The sequence below is a fragment of the Phasianus colchicus genome, chromosome 1 (genome assembly GCF_987193195.1).
Source record: "Phasianus colchicus chromosome 1, bPhaCol1.hap1.1, whole genome shotgun sequence".
Classification (NCBI taxonomy): Eukaryota; Metazoa; Chordata; class Aves; order Galliformes; family Phasianidae; genus Phasianus; species Phasianus colchicus.
In genome coordinates, this window is record NC_143436.1 from 84,803,324 (window position 1) to 84,827,026 (window position 23,703).

The 23,703-nt window shown below is 39.0% G+C and overlaps 1 protein-coding gene across 10 annotated transcripts in view; it reads left to right on the top strand.

The window, feature by feature from the left end:
- Window positions 1–23,703, top strand: part of ZBTB20 (zinc finger and BTB domain containing 20) — a 473,540-nt gene that overhangs the window by 163,489 nt on the left and 286,348 nt on the right. For 8 of the 10 annotated variants that reach the window (XR_016471235.1, XM_090150619.1, XM_090150595.1 and 5 more), the window contains exons 4-5: window positions 1,148–1,233; window positions 3,088–3,163. The exons of 1 other annotated variant lie outside the window; for it this stretch is intronic. The gene's annotated coding sequence lies outside the window, so the exon portion shown is untranslated. The remainder of the gene's footprint in view (window positions 1–1,147; window positions 1,234–3,087; window positions 3,164–23,703) is intronic. One more of the 10 variants, XM_090150594.1, reaches the window with a different exon arrangement.

The window sequence follows — 23,703 nt, forward strand, 5'->3', positions numbered from 1 at the left end:
TGGCTGATGTCTTTAAACACAGGCAGTTTTCAGTCCTCATACTTTATTGTACCACAGTTGTAGATATTCTGTTTATTGACTACTCTGCCAATTATTTCTGTAATTACGTTTATCATTATTGTAATGGTTCTTTATTATTGTTATTATTATTATGTCAATAATTAGTCCTTTTTAAACTCTCGAAACCTCTTGGCCCTTGTGATGTCTTGGTGCAGAGTCCTGCAAGTAAATTATATATTATGTGGATAAAAAATAATAATCCTTTTATTGGTTTTAATGTTCTTTAGTTTTAATGTCTGTTTCCTGGTAGGTCAGATTTATTTTCTTTTCTCTGTGCGGTTACATTTATATCACATCTCCTCTGTTCAGTCTTTTTCATTTTCATTGCCAGTTCGAAGCTATCTAAACTTTTTGCATATGAAAAGCTCTTGGGGGTTTTAATGAGTCTTTTTATTCTCTGAACGCTTTTTGTTTCTTTTACATCATATTTGAGGAAAGGTGATCAGGGTTGACAGCAAAATCCGGAGGGATGGCATAACACTAACTTACGTATCAGCATTTCTAGTATTCTTGAAAGAATTTCCTTTGGAGCATCAGTCTGCACGAGGTGCTGAGTGATCCCCAAAATTTCTGTTTCCCATGTCTGAGATGAATTCTCTGAACTCATCATGTGTTACAAGATGAAAGCAATGCGAGTTATTTCTTTATCTCTGATATTAGAAAAGGCTAACTACAGAATCCCGTTAAAAGTTTTTTAAAGTCAAAAGAAAGATCTGTAGGGAAGGATCATTGTACCTTGTGTGTTGTAAACTGGAAGGATTCCACAAGATGATGATGGCTGACATCTAAAGGAAGTACAGCTTGTTCTGTGACTTCTAGACCATCTGCAACTGACGTGGAAGAGATGAGAGGATGCCAAACAATAGCACAATTGTGATATAGTGGAAGTATGAATCAGGCATTGGTCTACCCTTCCTGGAAAACACAGTCGAAGGCTGAGACTGTTCCTAGGAAGGCACGCAGAGTCTTCATTTGTTTGAAAGAGATAAATTTCAGGCACCAATTCAAGACTAGCAATCACATTAAAATGTCTGGATCAAGCTTTTTCCAGGTTGGATTGTCAAATTTTATCTTTTTATTTCTGCAGATGTATAGAGGCATGTTATAGAAATATGTATTAAGAAGTCCCTGGGTCCTAGGAGAAAGTGTCAAGTTGACTCTGGCTAGAAGCAAGTGAGTTTTATTCACATTCCTTTCACTTCATTCACCTCTTTTCCATTCTCTTCTTGCCACCTCCTGTCTCTCATCTGATTTTTCTTTTCCTTGTTAAAAATTCTGACTGACCTGGTACATTTTAGTATGATATAGGCGGCCGTATTCGTCATGAAGGTGATAAAGCATACTTAAGTGCCTTCTCACTTGTCCAAGAGATACCATAGGTTTCAAAAAGCAGACTAGAGAACCCTGAGATAACACAGAGCTAAGATGTGCAGCTACCAATTCAGCTTCTGCAGTGCAAAGAATTCATATTTCCCATAAAAATCAGAAGAAAAAAAAAAAAAAGAGAAATAGTGAAAGAGTGAACTCAGAGAGTCCGAATGCATACATTTTAAAATTGTATTTATGGTAGATGATGCAGGGAAAGCATTTGTATGCCAAAACTAGCAATCCATTGCTAAGAAGGTAAGTTTCATGGCTAAAGCAGAGTGCTGAAGGGTAGAGACTGCACTGAATTCTTGTGGTCATTGACCAGCTGAGTAATTTGTACAACATTCCTAAGGTCTGTTTCCCACACCAAAGCAAAACTTTGTATAGGAAAAGATAAAAAAGGAAAGGTGTGTTACTTCTGAAATGCTGAATACTGGAGTGGCTCAAAATGTGTTTCCGAAATGTGTTTAATGCATCGAGCAAAACAACATGTGTAGGTCATTAGGAGAAATCACACCACTACCAATACCTCTTTCTTGCCATCTTTCCCCTTTCTTACAGGTTTAATATGAGATAGCCAGCATACCAGTGGTTAAGAAGCTATGTCCACACTTTTTCAGTTCTTTATATTTTGACAGTAGTGGGCTTCTCTGAGCTATTGATAACTTCAGATGCAGTTTGTTTGCATTTTTGTTCATACTACCATAAATCCCAATCTAGAATGACAATGGCTAAGGAATGTAAATACGTCATTACTAATAATATCATTAATAAAGTCGTTAGGCTTTAATTTTGTGATTTTAAGCTTGAGGTGTCCAACTGAAATCTGTGGTGTGTGCTTACTGAATCAGTGCCATAGTGCAGGACTGGGAGCCCTTCATCGTCACAGGTGGCTTTAAACACACTCAGTCTTGGGATACCAGAAGACTTTGAAGTGGTGTTGCCTTTCCCTGGAAATCAGTAGAGTTATCCTTGCAAAAGCAAGTAGTTTATGCAGCATGATAAAATGACTGTTACGTTGCTGGTGGAGGAAAAGATAAAGATCTTAACTACTAACTTTCTTATATGAGTACTAGAAAATAAGGTCTTTGAATTCACAGCAAAATCAAGGTGAGGGAAACCAAGAGGATAACTATTCAGAATTTTAGCTAGTAAAGAGAAATTAGGCTAGGGCAAATAATGAACAGGATCCTTACTGCCCAGGCATCGAAGTCCTTAAATTTTAGATTGCAATGAAAGTGTTTCTACATTTGGTCTATTAGGACAAAAAAAAAATCACAGTAATTCCAGACATATTTTTAAAAGCAATGAATACAGGTATGAGAGAGTACTGTAGGTAAATTATCCGATACAGAAGTTTTCCTTAGAGTTACAAAATATGTTATGTCATATTCACAGTTTTTCCATAAAAAGATTTTTCCGTTAGTCATCAGGTTGGAACAACATTTATAGAACTTGGAAAAACAAGTCATAATACCTATAAAACATTTTGAAAAGTTAAAATGAAAACTTTCCGAGCAGTTGATAGAAAAGAAAGTAATGGGGAGATTTTTTCTGCTTTTGTGTAAAAGGTGGGAGTGTTGACTGAAGAATACTATAGCCAACTGCAAATATATGAAACTGTTAGAGAAAAGATTTCTCTCCTGTTCCTATTTTCAGACAAATTACCTTCGTGGTCCTGGTCCTTTCGTTCCACACAATTATCGACTGAGCTGAAGGAGATCTCCCTATAGCTGTGAGTAGTAATGAGGCTTTAGCATTTCTTTGCACATTGCTGCTAGAGAGTGACCTCTCTCTCTAGAAGGCTCACCTTTTCATTACAAAGGTGTTACTTCTTTTCTGCATATTTAAAGCACTGCATGTGCTACAATGCAATCACTTCACTGTGGAGTAACAGAAAAATTCAAGCTGACATAAGTTCCAACAAGCTTCTTTAACCTTGAAAGTGAAAGGTGTCCAGTAACAGGCAGGAGCTTTGAAAGACAGCGGAAGAATAGATTCATTTTGGATTGTACTCAGAATGTTGTATAAATGATCCAAGAAACTCAGAGAGATGCCACAAACACCCTATTAAGGAGATACCAGTGACAGAACGAGAGCTACTGTCCAAAACTGCTTGAGTTTTGACAGCATTACGTGATGGCATCTGAGATGTATGTAGATGCCAGGCAGTGATAGTGTCCTTTGGTGAAGTCATTTATTCATCTGACACTGATTTTTCTCCTTGTACCAGTGCATGTACTCTCCTGTGTGACAGAATTGATGTGATCTCATGAAATTCCAAGAAAAGCAGAAATTGGGTAGACAAAATGGATGCTACTACCAAGAAAACTCTACTCAGTACTCTTAGAAGTAAAGGATATGGTGATGTGAGTCAGTCCTCACAACACAGCACTTCAAGGGAGATTGATAAATGGTGATTGGGCACAACTCACAGCTCTAAGTGCTATGAGGAGGTGATATCATGTGGCATATTTACCTGGGATTTTTGTGCTGGCAGAGAGTCGGGGAAAGAAATCTTTTTATGATCAAGCAGTATAGCTCAAAGCAGCATTGGTTTTATGAATGTGAATGATAGACAGTGGTGAATCGGAGTACAGCTGAATCCTAAACCAAGTGATTGTGATGGGGCAAATTATAGGGGAATTTATGAAAGGATCTCTGCTGCTATAGCTCAGATGATTCGTCTGTGCTGTTTTTTGCTCACTCTTTTCCAAGTTTATTTTGTATTATATATCATTCCTGTAATTGTGTTCTTTGTTGTTTCTCTCCTGACATGTTAAATCCCATAACACAGTCTAGTCATGATGTTTTCCTTCTCTTTCAAAGAGTCCCAAGAGAGAGAAGCAGGGAAGGTAGATGTATTTGACTTTGGAAAATGAGTTGATGCCAGTTGCAAAGGAAATAAAATATATCATAGGGGTCTGCTAAGGGGAGGGGAGTGAAAATATTTCTTGTTTGTGACAAAAGATTGCCTTGAAGATTGCTTCAGCTTGATCAGTCTGAAGTCCATGTCTCACTGTTTCCATTACAAAGGCTTTAATGTTCCTGTTTCTTTTGGAAAAGGACTTCATCTATTTTGAAATAAGTCCAAGGCTCCCCAAATGTACTGTTTGCTTTCAGGCTCAAAGCATGAGACCTATGCATTGGTGTCTCATTCTAGAGGGGCTAGAAAATACTACATGATTTAAGTCATGGGCCAGGATAGCCAAGCAGTCAGCATATGAGCAGCTCCATGGCAGCTGAGGATCACAGAATCCACAGCCTTATGCTGATACAGTGAGCACTACTTCTGCAAGGACTTTGAGTATGAAGATATTTGAGCACAGAACAGGGCCATGGCTTTCTCATGCTCTGGGCAATAGATGCAAGCAATATGCTTAGCAGACAGGAGAACAAGCTGTCAAGCTATGCCTGGCACAAGGACCACAGGATGGGAGAGGAACTGAAGTACTCTGCTGTGCAGGGAGTCTGTACTGTGGTGGGTCACTGCAGGGCTGTAATTAGATAAGAAAATCTCAGCCAGAATGAGTGAAACCCAGTAGATCTTTGTTTTACATACAATTTGTCTGGTTTGCACGTAAGAGGCTGGACTTCAGGATCTGTATTATGAAGGTACATTACTATTCATATGATACCTTCTTGGTATCAAGCCTGTAAACTGATGCAATTCATTCCTTCAGAGGATCCCAGTCAGGATTTGTTCACTGGGGTTGATCATTACAGAGCTGTAGTACATTAATTCAAGTCCTTAGCAAACAGTGGCTCAGTATCCTCCCCAAGCTTCCCACGGCTTCCTGTTGTGAGAACATAGCTTTCTGCTGTTTTTCCTTTGTCTGCTCCTGAGATGTCCCTAATCTCTTCTGAGCATCAGCCCCCATTTTTCTGTTTGCAGCAGAGAACTTTTTCAGTGCACGCCTGTGAAGTTCATTCCTAACCTGTCGTTTTCATAGTAGCAGTTTAACCTGGTGTTAAAATACAGCTCCATCCTGATACATACATTCAGAGGAAGAAAATAAATGCGCCCTCTGGAAAGAGATGATATGTTCTCGAAATTAGTGGCAGCCATTCCTCATAGTATGTGATATGTTTTAAAGTTTAAGGTCATTTTTTTTTTTCTTCTTTTTTAGTATGTTCAACTATTAGCATCAACTGCTGATACATTTACCTCAGGCTTTTTTCTTTACAAATCCTACAACCTTTTTGGAAATTCCATTCCTTCTCCACTCAGCTCTTAATTTTTTTTTTTTTTTCTTTTTAAAGTGAAAGCAACTCTCATGTAAGATGAGCACAAGTGAGCTGCCAGGAGGTAAATTCTCTGTGCTGTAAGCAGGCTTCTATTTTACATGGGATAGCCACTGTGGAATGCAACAACTCTGAACAACAGATCATGAGTCCAGAAAAATACAAATGAAGTGACAGCAGTGTTTACAGTGCCAAGTCACTTAAATGAGAAGATACCTTATTTTGAAGTGACTACTGTCCTCCTTTGTTAACTTGAAACCATCTGGTTCTAAACATGTTTGACAGAAGGATAGAGGCTACCAGGAGACTGCATCCTACCAGTTTTATGACAATCAGAAGCAGGAAAAAGGCAAAACTTCCTCCTGCCCTGCAGGAGAGCCTGCAGCATGCACTCGAGATACATGCAAGGGTTGTCCAGCCAGCAGGGCGGACATCACTCACAAAGTGGCCTGGCAGCTGGCAGATGTGCTCCTCAGCATGTGTTCTGGGTGTCCTGCCACTAGGAAAGGAGGGAGGGAGCTGGAGGTGCTGCAGGTAATGGCCAGGGGGAAGCACAAAGAACTCTGGAGGGAGCAGTCCTAGCCGAAATGTTCTGGAGGGGGAGAACACAAAGCAAAAGAGAGGCAAGCCTGTTGATTGTGGGATGACTTGTTTAATTCAGATACACTCTGATCTGTCAGCAGATCCAGAGGTATTTCAACAGTGAAGCATCGCTTTAAGGTTAAAGACTGCAACTAAAGGGGGAAAGACAGAAGTTCTGTTCTTTATCTAGGAGGCGTGAACTTGATGAACCGATTATAACGTCTGTGTCTCATATTCTTTCTCTCTGAGAGAAGGATAGAAATACGTGTGCTTCAGAGGGGAGCTGAGGTGCTTCATCCGTTTGGAAATGATTTTTCTCCTTTAGGAGACAGATGCTTTACCTTTTCCATGAAAAGCTGTAAATGTTTCAGAAACAATTAAAGAAGCTTCCTGACATTCTCTTGGGTGAGGAAATATGATTGCTGTGGGAAAACTGAGGCAAAGAATCTATCATGTGAATATTTTATTTTAATAGTTAATGAACAGGGAAAAAGAAAGCATTACTATAAAACACATGAGCAAGATTGTGGAAAACTTTGGCAGAGAAAGGGACTGATAAATTCTGTCTTGATTGACATCTCTTGAAGGTCAAAGTGTCTACCCAGTGTATGAGGCAGTGTTAAATTTGCTCATGATGTATATATATAAAATCAGAAGACCTTGCCTCTTAGTATACTTAATTTCAGAATACATGTACTGCATAAGGCTGGCTGGTAGAGTAGAAGTAAATATTTTGAAAAGTGAATACATAAAAAGATAAGCTTTTGGTGTGACATCAGCAATAAATATTAATATTTTTTACATGAAAACCTCAAATTATTTTATGAACAATACCTAATCACCAGATAGCATGCCTCTTCAGGAGATCTCCAAATGTCTTGATCAAAATATACCACACCATTTCACAGTGTTTGTGCGTAATGGCATTTCCTATTTGGGAATTTGGAAATAGAGGCACAGAGAAATTACGTAGGTCACACACCAAATGAGTGGCAATTGAGGAAGAAAAAACAGATGTCATGACCTTTTCCTCTTTCTTTAACTCAGAAGATTGGTAGTCTTGCAAGCATGCATGTCTGTTTTCAGTTTAAGCTGATTCTTGTTCTTGCAAGATGTGTGATGCTTCAGATGGTGCAGTTGTTTTGACTCCCTCATTCCAAGAGCCAAGGCATCAAATCAGTTCCTCTAGGCTAGCATCAGTTCTCCACTAGGACAAGCCTCCCTTTTTCCATCTCTAGTAGATTACAGACTGAACACATACCAAGTAGCATTTCACACTATGGCAGATTATAACTATATGGATACTTAAGTACTAGTATAAAGTTAACTCTCATACCTGTGGCAGTTGCTTTCCCCCACTAGACTTCTGTACATTTATATCATTGTATAAATGCATCTGTAAATCAAGCATTCTATGAAAGAAAAGAGAAACTTCAGCTGGTAGGAGATTAAAAATTTATGGTGAGAAAAGACAGGGCCACCCGTAAGCATCAGGTATTCACTGACACTAAATGATTATTTTTGATTTGTTTTCATGTTTGTTTTTAGCTCAAGTTTCTCAGAAATCGGCAATGCCTTTATTTGATTGAACTGAACTCAATGTGAGGTTTACCATACATTTAAGCTGAAATATGCCAGCACTGGATATTGTGAAAATCTCACTCCTACACATACCCACTTTCACTTTTGTGTTCTTGAATCATATTTGGGTAGTAAATGAACAGAAATGGGCATGATTACATATCCCAGGAGAGCTAGTGCTTTCCAGAATGCTGTCTGTACTTCAGAATTGCTGTGCTTTTAATTGTCTTGCATCCCAGCTTGTCTTTGTATCCAGTGGGTTTCCTCTCTGGCCTTGTAAAATCCATACATTTGTGAAGTATAGTAGACAAGAACCCTTTGCTCTTGCTTGTGCCATCCCTAACTTGTGACACACATGGAAACAAGACTCATTCTGTAAGATTCTCCTGAGAGAGGAGGTTATGTGAGAAGAACACTGTCTAGCCGCCTGAGGTCTGAAGTCTTAGGCTTGTTTCTTGGATTTAATTCCTTAACTGTGTCACAAGTTTTGGACTGCTCAGTTCTCTCCCTGGGCCACCTACTCCAATTTTGAGATCATCTAGATTCTCTGTGTTAAATGTTTATGGTTTTCTTTGTCACTTAGAGTGTGAATTGTCCTTTATTTTGTAGAAGGGAAATTCACTTCCTAGTTGTGTCGACAGCAGAAATATATGAACTGTACACTTCCATTATGGTCATGATGAGGTCTAGATTCACCACTAACCATATCAAAAGGAGGCTTAAGATGGAGAATATATGACTACCAACTGCCCTTTGCTCCTAAGAAATAGGCATTTGCATTCTTTGTATCCTGGGAAGGAGTATCATCATTCTGAATGCCATGCTTATTCTCAGCATGATGTGCGTGATGAAGAAGGCACTCAAAGAAAGAATTAAAGCTAGGATGACATCAAAGCAATTCTCCCTTCCATGGTGGATTAATTACAACAGAAACACCAGCTAACTTGAAAATAAAAGCCCATGTGTGTAAGTAGACTATGGCAGTTTATTCTAAAAATGAATTCTGTCATTCCTCAAACTACAGCTCCAACAACATAATCCCCTACTTTGCTTTCTTTGACACACCTTCTCAAATTTGCTGGCCAGCTCATATTGTTGCTTTGAGATTTTTGCTGTTCTGTGTCACTTGGTTGACTTTCAGAGCTGTAATAGATAATTGCTGGACCTAGTGTCTACTGATACTACATTGTGCTTGGCATGTGATATGAAGGGATGTTTCTTCAGTGCTCCAAACCTCTCAGTAGACTTGGAGATTAAAAGTTCAAACACTCTCCCAGCTGAGCACTCAGCACACATAGTGGTTACATAAGAAAATGGGAAGAAAGAGCTTTTCAGGCAGGAGTCTAAGAAGACAACCTCAGTCTATGTCCTTCTTAAAATGGACACTGTCATATACATTAAAAAAGAAAAAAAGTGCAACTAATCTTTTATTTTTTTCTTTATTTTATATGTTACTTTATCTTACAGTGACTTACCCTTACCCTGTGGTGCTGTTCAGCATCCAAACATTGCAGATGAGTACAGTCCCAAACTCCAACAAACTGTTCCCTCAGCCAGATAGTGCTGACTTCTGCCTCAAGACACAGTAGAACAGTCACGACACTGAATTGCATTCAGCTGGTGAAACTATTGGGGAAAATAAGAGTTCTAGAGAGTAAGTAGATGAGTTCTCAAATAACAATCAAAGTAAAACGTGTACACAAAAGGGATGTAAGACTCAAATCCCAAGCACGTAATGTGGAAGCCAATTTGTAATCAATGGCTTTCTTTTCACATGTTCAGTGAGGAAATACTTGTTTTCCCAGCTCTATGCATCATAAGGCAAGGTGGACTGCTATTCGAAGCATATTTTATGCTTGTGACTTTTTCTCTAGTCTTGGGCAAGTTAGTGATTTTGTGTGATTTTTGATAGCTGGAAACAGCGGTACTGATTTCTGCCATTAACAGCTTGTAAAAATGTTGATATATTAGGGGACCAGAACACAGTGATCTGAGTAATACATTTGTCTGGTACATTAGTAACATCTTTGTGAGCTCTACTTGTTTTCTTTCCCAAAGAAAATGTACTTGCATACAAACAAAACTACATTTTCAACTTTTATTTCAGTGTGCGAACATGAAGACAGAAGAGAGACACACAGTTTAATAGTTGTGCTAAATATGTCCTCCATTATTTGAGACAAAATTAGCTTTTGGACCCTACTGATTAGAACAAGACAGAGAGTTATTACTGAGAATATCAGTGATAGGAGAGAAACATTCTCTGAGCTTTATACCACACTCCCCATTCTTTTGTCAGCTTACATTATAAATAAATAACAAAGCAATTTGACACATGCCCATTGATTAAAAATAAAAGTTGTCAGAGTGAGAGGAGAAAGACAAAAATATGAATTATTAATAACAATATTAAGCAATGCAAAAAAGATGCTTAACATGCAGGAAAGTCCCTGAAAAGTCACTTAGTGAAGGGGAAGAAAAGGACAGCCACAGAGACCTTGCCTCCACTACTTTGTGGCTACTTCCTCACTACCTAGTCTAGCAACTTGATCCTTGAAGGTCAGGGTGGCCATGTGAGTGGGTGATTCTGTTAATTTGTGTTATCTTGTTTACCTCCTCTCTACTATTTCTAGCATGCACTACCCGCAAGCATGAAGACCTCATGTATGTATGTATGGAGTAAATTTAAACTGATCATATTCATGACTGAATTGACTATCTTGTGCTTCTGAGCAATCTTCTTGCCAGCGAGATTTGAGCAACTGATTGATGAAACTGATGCTTTTGTGGCAGAAGCTAGGCTAATTTAAACTCTTTCTAATTTGGTATTTCACAGGTACCTGGGATTTAGAAAACAGTAGTAAGGCATGCAAAAGTACTGTTACTGCTAGTTGTAGTCTGTGTTCTGTGTACTACAGTGTATTGCCCCAGTTGATGTATCAAACTCTAGCTGGAGTAATTACGCATTTTTTTTTCCTACCTGTTGCTTATTTTGTTTGTATCTATTTCAGTGCTTTCATTTACCAGACCAGTTTGAATGGCTACTGGGTATGCTGACCATCCTAGCAACACTTAATTTTCTATCTACGGATATCAGATTTCTTTTTTTTTTTCCCACTGAAGTGGAAAGGAAGAAAAAGTATACTTGCAAAGAGCAAAAAGAGTAACTACGTGACTTCTCTGAAAACTGTAGAATCTCAATTAGTGACAGTCCTGCTTGCTGAAAAATGAATGTGCTCAGTGCAGATGATAATGCATGCTATCGCAATAGAAAAGCTAATCAGAAAGTTTTCCTGGTCAGGTAGAACCAAAGGTCCTACTGTGGTTAAAATGATGGCGTTTGTAGTGGAGCATCGTATATTTCACTTCTTCATGTCCAGTCTGAAGATTACATTATGTGTAACTGGAGAGATGATATCATAAAGAAAATGACTGCAGGAGTAGTAAAGCTCCTAGTCTGTGCTTATGATGTTAATGTTTTGAATTAACAAACTGTTAATGAATTCACAACATGATCTCCTATTTATTGTGCTTTAACTCTGGAAAGCTCCCTTTTAAGCATCTTTGGTTCAAGTAAGGGCTAAGCACTTGTAGCTTTTATGGGTTTCATTAAGAGTCAGAAATGCTCAGAGCTTCTGAAAATGAGGTCAAATGATCTTCTCTCTAGCATTTAGTTGCATATGGTGCAGGTACCTCCATCTTATCTCCTTATTTCAACTTCGGTTGCAGTTAGCTGGAGAATAGTAGGTACTTAGAGGTGTGATTCACCCTATCACAGTGAAAGGCATCCAAAATACTCTTGTGTAAATGCCCACTTCTGTTCACAGACTGTAAAGAAAGTCTGGATGAAGCAGTTAAAAAGTTAACCAAGATTCTTCTGTGTGTGTGCCTTGAGCTGAGTAACTGAAATTAGGGAGTTGTTCTAGAAATGTTAGGCTTGGCTTTTCTGGTTCTGTCTGTAAAATTGTTTTGTATGTTGTGAGAAAATCATAGAATTGCAGAAATGGTTTGGGCTGGACTGGAAAGGACTTTAAAGACCTTCTAGTTACAACCCACCTCCCACTAGAGCAGGTCACCCAAAGCATCATCCAGTCTGGATGAACACCTCCAGAGATGAAACATCCAAAGCTTCTCTAGGCATCCTGTGCCAGGGCCTCTCAACCCTCTAAATAAAGAATTTCTTCTTAATGTCTTATTTAATTCTGCCCTTTTATTTTAAAGCCACTACCTTCTGTCCTATCACTGTACTCTCTGTTAGAGGATCTCTCTCTAGCTTCTTGTAGAACTCCTTCAGGTACTGGAAGGATGCAGTGAGGTATCCCTGGAGCCATTCCTTCTGCAGTCTGAAAAAGCCCAACTTGCTCAGCCCCTCTTCACAGGAGAGGTGCTCCAGCCCTTTGAGTATCTTTGTGGCCTCCTTTGGACAGTCTCCAACAGCTGCATGCTTGGGGTCCTAGAATAGGATGCAGCATTGCAAGTGGAGACTCATGAGAGCAAAGTAGAGGGAATTAGTTCCCTCTCTCTGCTAGCCATGCTTCTTTTGGTGCAGCCTGGAATAGAGTTGGCTTTCTGGGCTCCAAACACATGTTGTCAGTTGATATCAAGCTTTTAATCCACTGGTATCCCTAGGTCCTTTTCTACAGGGCTGTTCTCAATCCATTGTCTCCCAGCCTGTATTTATGCTTGGCATTGTCCCTACCTGGAAACAGGACCATGCACTTGGCCTTGTTGAACCTCGTAAAGCTCTCACAGGCCCACCTCAATCCTACTGAGGTCTGTCTCGATGGCATCCCTTCCCTCCGTTGCACTGATTGCACCACTCAGCTTGCTGTCATCTGCAAACATGCTGAGGGTGCACTCAGTCCCCTTGTTCATGTCACCAACAAAGCTGCTGAATAGTACTGGTAAGATGGACTTCTCTTATTTGGTACTCTATGTATAGAGGTAAGAGTTCTTTTTAGCTCCTGAATGGTTTTCATTTACTTTTTGTGAGTTCTTTCTACTTTTACATGTAGTGTGAGTAAACATTAGCACTGAGTGATTGTGTCACTTGGTCTCAGCATGAGTACCACACACTATTGCTAAATTTGGCTTCATATGAATTATTGGTCTCCCTTAAATAATTAGTACGTCTAATCTGCTAGATCTGGTCCTCAGGGTTTTGGTGAACATTAATTTGAACATTAACAGACTGAATTTAAGATAATGTTATTGGTTTGGAAAAGTTCTACAAGCCAATATTTGTGTAGCAGAGCCCAAGCACAGAACAAACTGAATGAAACAGAATGGCTTCTGTGGCAGAAGTGAGGTGATGGAGAAGGAAACAGCTATCCTTTCTCAAATGTACCCAGAACTGTAGCTGAAGTCAAATAAAGACATGTAAAGAGATACTAGCATGCTATGCCTAGCTCCCCTGGGACTGGAAGGCAATCATTTCATAAATCTACTGGTACCATATTTAGCCTTATTCTAAAATCTTTTTCAAATGTCTGCAAGGAAATCTTTAGATGTTTAAAGAATTTTGTCCTCTGATGAGGAGATTCTTAAGAAAATGAGTTGGCTTTAAAATTAAGCAAAGAGAGTTAAGAGAACCTTTGATAAGGAATTTTAAGAATCCTGGAGAAAGCACTTTAATAATACTGCTATAGTAATTTTCATCAGTCTTACTACACCCATGTGCAGTATTTCTACTCTGTAAACTGAAGCATATTTATTTAAATGATTTGCCAAATATCTTATCATGGGTAAGTGGCAAGCTGTAAATGGAACCCAGGAGTCCTAATTTGATTTCTTGTTGAATTCAAAGACAGTATTCAAAGCCTCTGAAAGAAAAACACTCAAGAATTCAACAGTAACACTCTGCGTGAGGAGTCTCCCATTTCAATAAATGTGTGGTTATGATATGTCTGTACTTCACTGACCAAGGTCCCTGAGGTTGCTTTCAATCCAAACCCATGACTCCTTTGTGGGTGCACATTGCACTACCAGATCTTTCAGTGCTCTGAACCAAAAGTCTTGTTCTTAATGGACATACTGGGGAAAATACAGCCATCTAAAAACACCACTATTGCCAGTGAAAAAAAGCAAGCATGAGTGAAATAAAATCTGTAGAGTCATATGAATGCAAGCTGCAGCTTGAATGCTTCTATCAGTGCTGAGTTTTTGGTTTTTTTTAGAGAAGTGAAGATCAGACAGCAGAGATATTATTTATCTTAAAACTCTGTTCTATCTATTTGCCATCTCTGTGAGATCTTGAATAAATATAGATAAGTCTCTGTATTTTGAAATTTGTATTTTGAATTTGACAACACACTGGATGAGCTTTACAGAGAGGTATTTCAGTGGGAGGTTTTTGAGAGAAGGCTCTTCCCATCAGCTTGTCTTCCCAGTATATTTTGTAGTACATGATGACAAAAGGTGAGAGCAAGAGCAAACAATAACCATCCCAGAAAATCTCAGTAAACATTTGAAATCAGTAGGTTAAATTGGCCGGTGTAAAAGTCTTGCGTACATCTAGTCCATAAAATCAAATCTCATAATCTTGAAAGGAAAATTCAAGAGTCAGGGAAAATGCAGTTCAACTTGATTTGCACAGTCAGGACTTTTGTTTGTGAACTTCTGTCAGGACTGATCTCTGTATTTATATAAAATATAAAACTGATGTTCTTCTTTAGAATTCCAGTTTCTGCCAGAGTCAGAAGAAATGTTGTGTGTTACAGCCCGTTTACTTTGCAGAGATAGAGAATGAATTTCCTCAGCCGAGACATGGAGAGCATAAAGAGGAATTCCACGAACGGTTTCTCATTAATATCTAATTTTGTGTGTGTTTGGCCAGAAACAGAAGGAATTTGATTTTCTTACATTTGTGCCGAGAATAAGAAGGTCTGAAGAATAGATGGAAAGGTACAGCTTAATACACATGCACTAGCTGTCTGTACAGTAAGTACTCGGTGCATTTGCTTAAACATAGATATTTGGTACAACTTGATGCATCTTCTGACCTCTTGCTGCTTTTCCCAAAAGCCAGGTATCTCAGAAGTAGCAAGTCATATTTGCTAGCTGTGCCCAAATATGTTGAAGCTGTAAGGCTTTTGTAATGACGCTTGAAAGCTACGTTTAAGCAAATGATTTGAGCCCTAAAAATAAAACTTTGCATATTTGTAACCACCTCTGGCACATGATTTAGTGATGACAGTGCTACCATGTGATGGTCCAGGAGAAATCCTTTTTCTAGCAGCTATTAGAGGTGAAAATACAGATGATAGTTGTAGACCCCATTGATTTCATTAATGATTACTTGATTACATTGGTGATCCATTTTAGGTCAGCACTTAGGCCAGGATTTTTACCTATAAATAATCATTCTGCGTATAATATACGCAGTGGGCGTGATGGACAGTTAAGAATAATTAGTATACAGTTTAACTTAGCTGACATGCTTATGCTGAGTGGTATGAATATGACTTGCGTTCTCAGATTGCCATGCATTCATGCTTACTATTGGTAGAAAAAAAAATCTAGAAGTTAAGAAGTTAAGTTGTATTGTAACTTCTGTATTAATCACAGTGTCTGTGTAACAGAGGTTTTTAAAAAGTGAGAACTTAAGTCCATGTTATTGTAGTCTGTGCAGGTTAAGAAGATGTACTAAATATATGCAGTTTATTAAATTCTCTAGCATAAAGGAAAAATACATGTTATCTGAAGTTACTCAAAGGACTATATGTTGTGTGTTTTAAGACATCAGATTCTAATTCTAGGTAACACATAATGCATATTGATCTTGTCATAATTTTGCAGGTGTCATTAGTTGCCTTGTTTCTTTTTAGCTGATAATACAAGGCTATATATCATGTCAGATATCAGTAATTATATGACACCATCAGTTTGGTTTTCTGAGCCTTTTTTTTTTTTTTTTTTTTTTTGAAGATACAGTCCTTATTAGAAGCAACACTGTGAAGTATGAATCTTTTTCTTCTATTTCCTGCAGTAGTACTCTTCTACAGCTATTTTGTATCATGAAAATAAGCATAATAACTTCCAGAAACTTACTCCTTTGCCCTTATTCCAGCAAACCTCCCATTGACTTCTGTAAGTATTTTACCCAAGTAGAGTCCAAATCAGGGGTTAGCAAGATACTTCAGGATTTTATGCTCTATTTAAAGGAACTTGAAAGGATAAATTTCTTCAGTGATGAAATCTGAGGAGCTCTTAAATACTGCCAACTGTTTCTTAACCTTTTCCAGAAAGCAATCCATAGATACTTTTTGCAGAAACCTGTATTTTGTTGATCAGGTATGAAGGATTTTGCTTCTTGAGACTTCACCTAGAACCAGACCTGGAGATAAGAGATTTGTTTATTTTCTTCTCTGATGTGTTAGTGTTCCATACTGGACAGTTACATTTGCTGCCTTTAATATTTGCTTTCATTTGCTCTACCTTGATAAAGACAAAGTTTATGGTCTTTGCTCACAATGTGAAATGTATTTTGATTGTGCACAGTATTCAGTGAATTTGGTGAAGACTCTGTCCATTAATTTCATGACTTAATGATTTATTTTCTGGTCAATATTCAGGAGAGGAGATAAAAAGACTCAGGTTCACATCCCCTATTGTCCTTGGGTCATGGTGTGGACTCTGGCCAACTATTTCTGATGCAGAAGGTTTAGTAACTTTGATTAATTCATGATCACAGAGTGCTTTGGGCTCCTGGGATAAAAAGCAAAATAGAAGTGCAAAGTGTTATTAATGGAAAGTACGCTTGACATGCTTAGTATACTATATTAAATATCATTTGGGGTTGAGTACATTGTAAGAGTGCGAGTAACTCAGCTGAAGGTAGTTAGGGTGATGTCTCTAATTGAGAGAAACAGATTCTTAATCAGTGTATCACAACTACAGCCTTCATGGTAACTTTGTGGTTAGGTTTATGGATCGATTTTAATCATCTGAATAACATATGGCCTAGGAACTAGGTGGTGACAGCATCTTCTGAGTTTGGGGAACATATGCAGTTACTTCTGGTATTGATGTCTGGGAATTTCTCTTCCTCTCCTGTCTGGACTTAACAAGCCTTCAGCTGCCATTTAATTTCAAAGAGCAACACCATTCAATGAAGCATGTATTCTCCCCTTCTCCTAGCGGTTGGTAGTAGAAATTTCTGTTTCTTTAGGAACTATGTAAAATATAATGTGAATTCTGGATCTATTTACACTGGGACAAATCTTGTTTTGACTTATAGTAATACAAGATTTTCCACTGTGTCCCAAAGCCAGGATTCAGCATTTTAGGGTCTGCTCCTGTGTTGTAGCAAGCACTGATGGAGCGCTCAGTGAAATCATGGGTACATTATAGCACCAACTTTTCTTCAGAGCAGCTCAGCTACAAAGCTCTATTAGTGGAATTTCAGTGTTTATGCATAATGTGAGATCCAGAGGGATGTGCACATCTACATTAATATTTTGCTTTGCTGGCAATAGTTGCAGTTTTAATGAAAGTGTCATAAGACCTGGTGTTTTCCTTAAAAATTCCACTCTTGAAGTAAACAGATAATGTCAAGAACCTCAGTTTTTGTTTGTAAAAGTTTCTAGTCCTCTTGATTGGAAAGAAGACACTGAATCATGATCAAAGCATAACACAGAGACTTAGAAATGAGAAAAAAATATAAATATAAATATAAAGCCTGATACTTATTAGATTGGTTAAAAAAATTTTAAAAACATGTTTAGAGTTTTCAGGGGGAGAATGGTGAAAGACGGAAGGGAAACAGTATGAGATCAGCATTGGCGGATCTCATTTGCACTTCATTTTGAGTTTGGTCTGAGAAATAGTTTCATGGTCTGAATACCAGCACTGAAATCCCTGTGCAAGTTGAGTATCAGCAGCATGACCTGGAATAAAATTCACACCTTCACACCTCTATAAAGAACTACAGCAGTGGGGTTTTACTGCATATTTTGCTAGCCATTCAAACAAAGATTGCTTAAATTATGTTCTGTCTGTGTCCATTCATGGAAATATTTGTGTTACTTATCAGTGTTTTTATTAGTTGACCAAGAGGTGCACTATCGTCATTCATTTGTATGGTGTTTCTGCTTCTCTGCCTGTTTCTTTGGCTGAGTTTCCTCTTCTCTCCACACTCACAAGTGCTTGGGCAGTGAAAGTACTAGTTCAAATAAATTTCAAAAGCATTATTTTGTTATATTGTGCTGGTTTAATTCTTTAAATTGAGACTGTATGTATTGGTAAAAGGTACCTACCCATTCGAACTCTAGTTGTTACGATTGCTGTAGGAATTACTGGATGAAAATCTGTGTCCTTTATTGTAAGAGAACTGTACTGCAAGATACTGAGGGTCTACTGTGGCTTTGAAAGCTATGAAATAGCTTTCAAGATTTAAAATGAGTGTTTATGAATTCTTTTCTCTCCAAATTCCATTACAAAAATAACAATAACAATAAAACTTCAAATAAAATAGTTCATTTGCCTAGGGAATTGTTTAGTTTGTTATTTGGATTGTAGTAGTGCCCCAGTTCCCAAACAGAATTAGGGTCTGTTTGTAGTAAATGTTTGAGTAGAAATTAAGAGATTGCCCTGCTTTAGGTCTTCATAATCTACATCAGAGATTCATACAAATGAGAGGAGACATTGCTATAGGCAAAATGTCAAAGGACATTTTGGAGATAATCCTGTTGTAGAGATGGGCCAAGCTATTCCAAGGCAGATTTGAATCATGCAGACTGTGGTCGGCACAGTACCTGTTCTGTGCATGAAACAAAACAGTAGAAAGTGAGATTCTTTCCTTTCCTTTTCCCTTTTCCCTTTTCCCTTTTCCCTTTTCCCTTTTCCCTTTTCCCTTTTCCCTTTTCCCTTTTCCCTTTTCCCTTTTCCCTTTTCCCTTTTCCCTTTTCTTTTCCCTTTTCCCTTTTCTTTTCCCTTTTCTCTCTCTCCTCTCTCCTTTCTCCTTTTTCCTTTCCTGTTTTCCCTTTCTCCATCCTTTTTCCTTTCCCATTTTCCTTTTCTCCATCCTTTCTCCTTTCCTGTTTCCCCTTTCTCCATCCTTTCTCATTTCCTATTTCCCCTTTCTCTGTCCTTTTCCTTTTCCTTTTCCTTTTCCTTTTCCTTTTCCTTTTCCTTTTCCCTTTCCCTCTCCCTTTCCCTTTCCTTTTCCTTTTCCTTTTCCCTTTCCCTTTCCTTTTCTTTCCCCTTTCCTTTCCCCCTTCTTTTCCCCTTCCCTTTCCTCTTTTCTTTCCTTCTTTCCTTTGCTCCTTTATTTTTTTAAATGCTGAAGATCTTGAATTCTGCTGAAAAATTGACTGTCAGAGAGAATATTTCTGATATTCAGCTGACAGTTTTGCATTTAAAAAAAAATTCGTAATGCTGTCAGTAAAAGAAATTTTTTGCAAAACAAAAAAAAAATCCCATTCAGCTGCAAATAGATTGAATTTTTCACACACACACACATATATATTTTAATTAGCCTTTGTTGGGGAAAAAGTTGGAACCTAGTAATAATGCCTGTGACTCATCAGTTTCTTTAACTGACATGGCTTGAAAACTTTTTGAAAAGAACCTAAAAATGCATATCAGTTTCTAAGGGCAAATACAAGTCACCCTCCATACTCTTTTTCAAACTTTTGGCATTCCTATTGGGAAAACCCCCCTGGATCTAACCAGAAACAGTGTTTTCTGCAGCAGGCCATAGGTGGAGATTATGTCCACAATTTGAAGTCAGATCCTAACTGTTTTGCAGATGGGAGGGAGAAGTAGCACTTTTGTTTCTCTTACATTTGATTTTTTTCCATTTCCTAAATAGAACTGTTCCTTGCAGGATAAAATCCAAAGAGAGATCCAGTTCTTCTCCCTGCCTTCCACCTGTAGATAATCTCCTGTGAGTAAATTAGGGCATATGCCAGGAGTGCTGCTTCCCCAGCCAGCAGCATAAGGAAAATATCTGGCTATGCAGAGCCAGATTTTTCATCTCTGTGTTTATTAAAGTTAGAAGGAGAAATAAGAGCTTTGGAAACTTAAAAAATAAAATGAAAACAAACAAACAAACAAACAAATGCATCAGCTGGCACTTGGTGCTAGGAATTTTATATAATGGTGACACAGAAACAAGGTCTTCAGCTTGTGCTTTCATCCAGTAAATATTATAGCTCCTTGAAAACTTGAAACTCTTTAAACTACATTTGCTAGACCACCTTAGAGCAGTTATGAAGCTACTGTCTTTTTCCTAAGATCAGGTGGATGTTTTTGGACCCTGGGGGATAACAGCGAAGCTATGGAGAAAATGTACAGTCTTCCAAATAGTTATGGTGCAGTTTAGGATGAAGGGAGCTGTATGCTAACAGCTCTTAAATAATAATCTTCATACTGCCACAGAAAGACACAGAATATTTAAATCAATCTGAAATCCTTCCAGTTAAAAGTAAAATAAAGGGAATGGTGCAACTTGGCGAATGCATCTTGACCTCATGCTATTTTTACAAGTCAGACAGATGTGCAGCCACTGATAAGCTGGTACCCAGGACTAGATATCAAATCAGAAATCTGTGGACTCACTCTTCAAATCCCAGTACTAATCGCAATGATAAAGAGCTACCTTTCGATTAATCCTGCCCTGGACTTTAGACGAAAGATACTGCAGTTTAATTACTGAGCGAAATCCACTTTGTCTGATCTGCCAGTCTGCACTGTAATGTCATAATATAATCAGCTTCACCCCTGTCTGAAGCTCCAGGGCTGTGAAGTCCAAGGACTTGTTTGATTGGAAGAAATAAAACGATGTTCAAACAACCATCAGCCACAGTGCTGTAATTACCAAAATCTTGTTTGCATCTGTCTGTCATTTTTGCCATTGGTTTTTTATGACACTGAAAGGCAAGGAGAGATTGTGGTGGATAAGAACAGCGACCTGACAGATGACAAATAAGATGTGGGAGGGTTTGCTTGGAGAAAATAATCATTGTAAAATATTCAGGCTAATTAAACTGGGTCTCTTTCTTATATATTTCCCATCGGCTTCAGTGACACATGCAAGTTCAAGCAAAGCCAGCCATTGGTACTGTCATCTCATAATTAAAACCTGTAACTGATCTGGGAGTGTCTCCAGCAGAGGTTCCATTGAGGGGACAGAACATGTCAGTGAGCGAGAAATACATTTTTACCCATGTGAGAGCTGCAGCAGGGCTGCCAATGTGTGCAGTGTCCCCTACCTCTGCCAGCAGCGGGCACTGGCCGTGACTTGAAGTGACCATTTCTTCAGATAGAGGTCCTGGCTTACTGGTAGGAATCATCGAATGAGTCTTGAGCAGATGTAGGTCTCAGCTCCCACAGCAGTATGGGACCACATAACGAGTTCCACTAGAAGCAAAGGGAGGGTTTAGGGTGCTTCTGCTCTCTTAGTGTCTTGCCTTTCAGTGTCTTTCTCCCTGACCTCCTTTGTTAGGAGTGCCTCCAAGGCGTGTCGGTAGCAATTTCTTTTCAGTGGACCATAGAGAGGTTCATTACCTGCTTCAGACTTGTTTCACAGTGCTCGGCATGTACCAAATGGGCAGCAGTAACGTCCTGTTACCTCTAACCACAGCTGTACTGGGTCACTAAAAGAAGGTGAGAAGATTTAAGCTTTCTAACAAATGCTTTGTTTGGATACCTTTCTGGCAATTCAGGGAGGTTATGACAGTGGTATGGAAAGTAGTTGGCAAAGCTCTCAAATTAGTGTGCACTCAGTTTATTGCTAAGACAGAGATGATAATGACCAGAGAAGGAAACAAAGCTTTCATCTAGCTGCTCTTTAGGGAGAGCACTCCATCCTGTGCTGGTGAGGTGAAGTCTGACTGATTTTCTTATTGTCTTTTGACTGCTCAAACTTTCTTCCCCCAGCCACCTTCAAGAACCTGATTTATCTCAACTAATTTTCTTATTGTTCTACATTCTTTGCTTTCCCTTTTGCATCTGTCTTGGCTATTTCTAGCTAGATCTTCCTTTTCTCACGTGATGTATTCCCTACAACCCATGTCATCTGATTTGCAATGATTCTCTCTTCCACCCTTCTAGCATGGAAATCGCATCCTTTCACCCTTCTCCCAGCTCCACTCCCCTAAAAAACACTTGCAATTTCCATCTCTATCCGTTTCTGTAGAGTGAGCTACTAGACTATCAGAATCACAACCACAGCTCGATTAAGGTCCCTGTGCCACTTCCTCATCAAAGGGCTGTCTTGTTCAGCACCTATGACTAAAGAGGCCAAGCACAGGATAACTCAAGGTATTCTGGAGTTATAGCCCGTGGGTGGATTTCTGTGCAAAGACCAGTTCTCTTCTGTACTGCAAAATCAGAGCAATGTCTTAGGGCAAAGACTGGGGATGAGGAAGAATAACAGACAGCGGTTGCTAGCTGTATGTGTCTCTGTCTTAAACTTGCAATGCATTTACTTTCTTCCTCTTTCTTTTGTACCCTGTAGCTGACAGCGGTGCCTAGCATCGCCTGTCAGCAGGGATGGCATGCAGGGTGTTTTGCAATGGAAATCTGGCTTTAAAACTAACTGGGTTTGTCACTGGCGTTTTAACTTCTGAATAGTATTTAAACATTTCAGTCTACGGACTGAGTTTCAGCACGACCTATCCAGAAGAGGCTGTCTAGAGAATCATCTCTGAACCAGCTTTGACCAGCAGCAATGACCCCAAGTGCTTTATTTGTACGGTACTTTTGGCCTCAGTCTAATCCTTTACCTTAGAAAAAGAAATGTCAGAAGGAAGATGAGCACAGCTTCCTTTAAATCTCAGGAGACTACTTTTCAGCACAAAGGAGTCCATCTAGTTACATGGCTTTGCTAATACCAGCACACTGCACTGATATTCTTGCTTCCCAGGGGAAAAATAGCAAGGGAACCTGAAAAATAGTTGTATGGACAGTAACGACAGAAATTATTTCTTTTGCAAATAAGAGGATAACGGAGGGCACAGGATAGTGCATGATGGCACTTTAAAAGGAAGGAAGAAATTAGATGAGAATATTCTTTCACCACTGGAGAAGGATTTATGTGGGGGAGTGTATGTAAATAGTCAGGTGTTTGGTATGCTTACAAGCATGAAGATGGGAGTCTTAACATATTGTCTGTCATATACTTTGGTGAGGTATGTGCAATTTTGCGTCCATGACACCATGCAGCAGCCTGATTAAAACTTTGGGGCTTTCTGCATAGGTATGGCAGGTTATGAGGGTAGCTTACAGCTACCACCACATTATCAGGACTGCCACTAGCACTTCTCAGAAGGCCTGACTTAGGGCGTTCCTTGCTGTATATGTTGTTTGAGCCTCTTACCTGCTCTAGGAAAGTTTCTCTCTCTTCGCTCTCCATCTCAATGATACTTGTTAGGTCCCAGTTGTCTTAGAATAAGTTCCCTGACGTCTTCTAAGAAACCATGCTGCTATTAGGCTCTAGTACTGTGTGAATTAATGTGTGAGGTTTTTTGCTGTGCAAAATCCAAGCAGTGATGATCTATACTTAAAGGACATAGCAGAGGTGGGAGACCAGGAGAAATGGGAGGAGCAAAGAGAGGAGTAATTTGAGGATGGATAGAAGAGAAAAAGGGTTAGGTTCATATCCCATCCTTCATGGCCCAGTGATGTCATCAGTTCTGGTTCTTCAGTATTTATATTCCTCAGCCCCCAAACCATTTGCTTATCATAGCAAATTAGAATTGTTTGAGTTGGAAGGGACCTTTAAAGGTCATCTGGTCCATCTTCCCTGCAATGAACAGGGACACCTACGAGGTCAGGTTGCTCAGAGCCTCCATCCAGCCTCACCTTGAGCATCTCCAGGGATGGGGCATCCATCAACCCTTTGGGAAACCTGTGCCAGTGCTT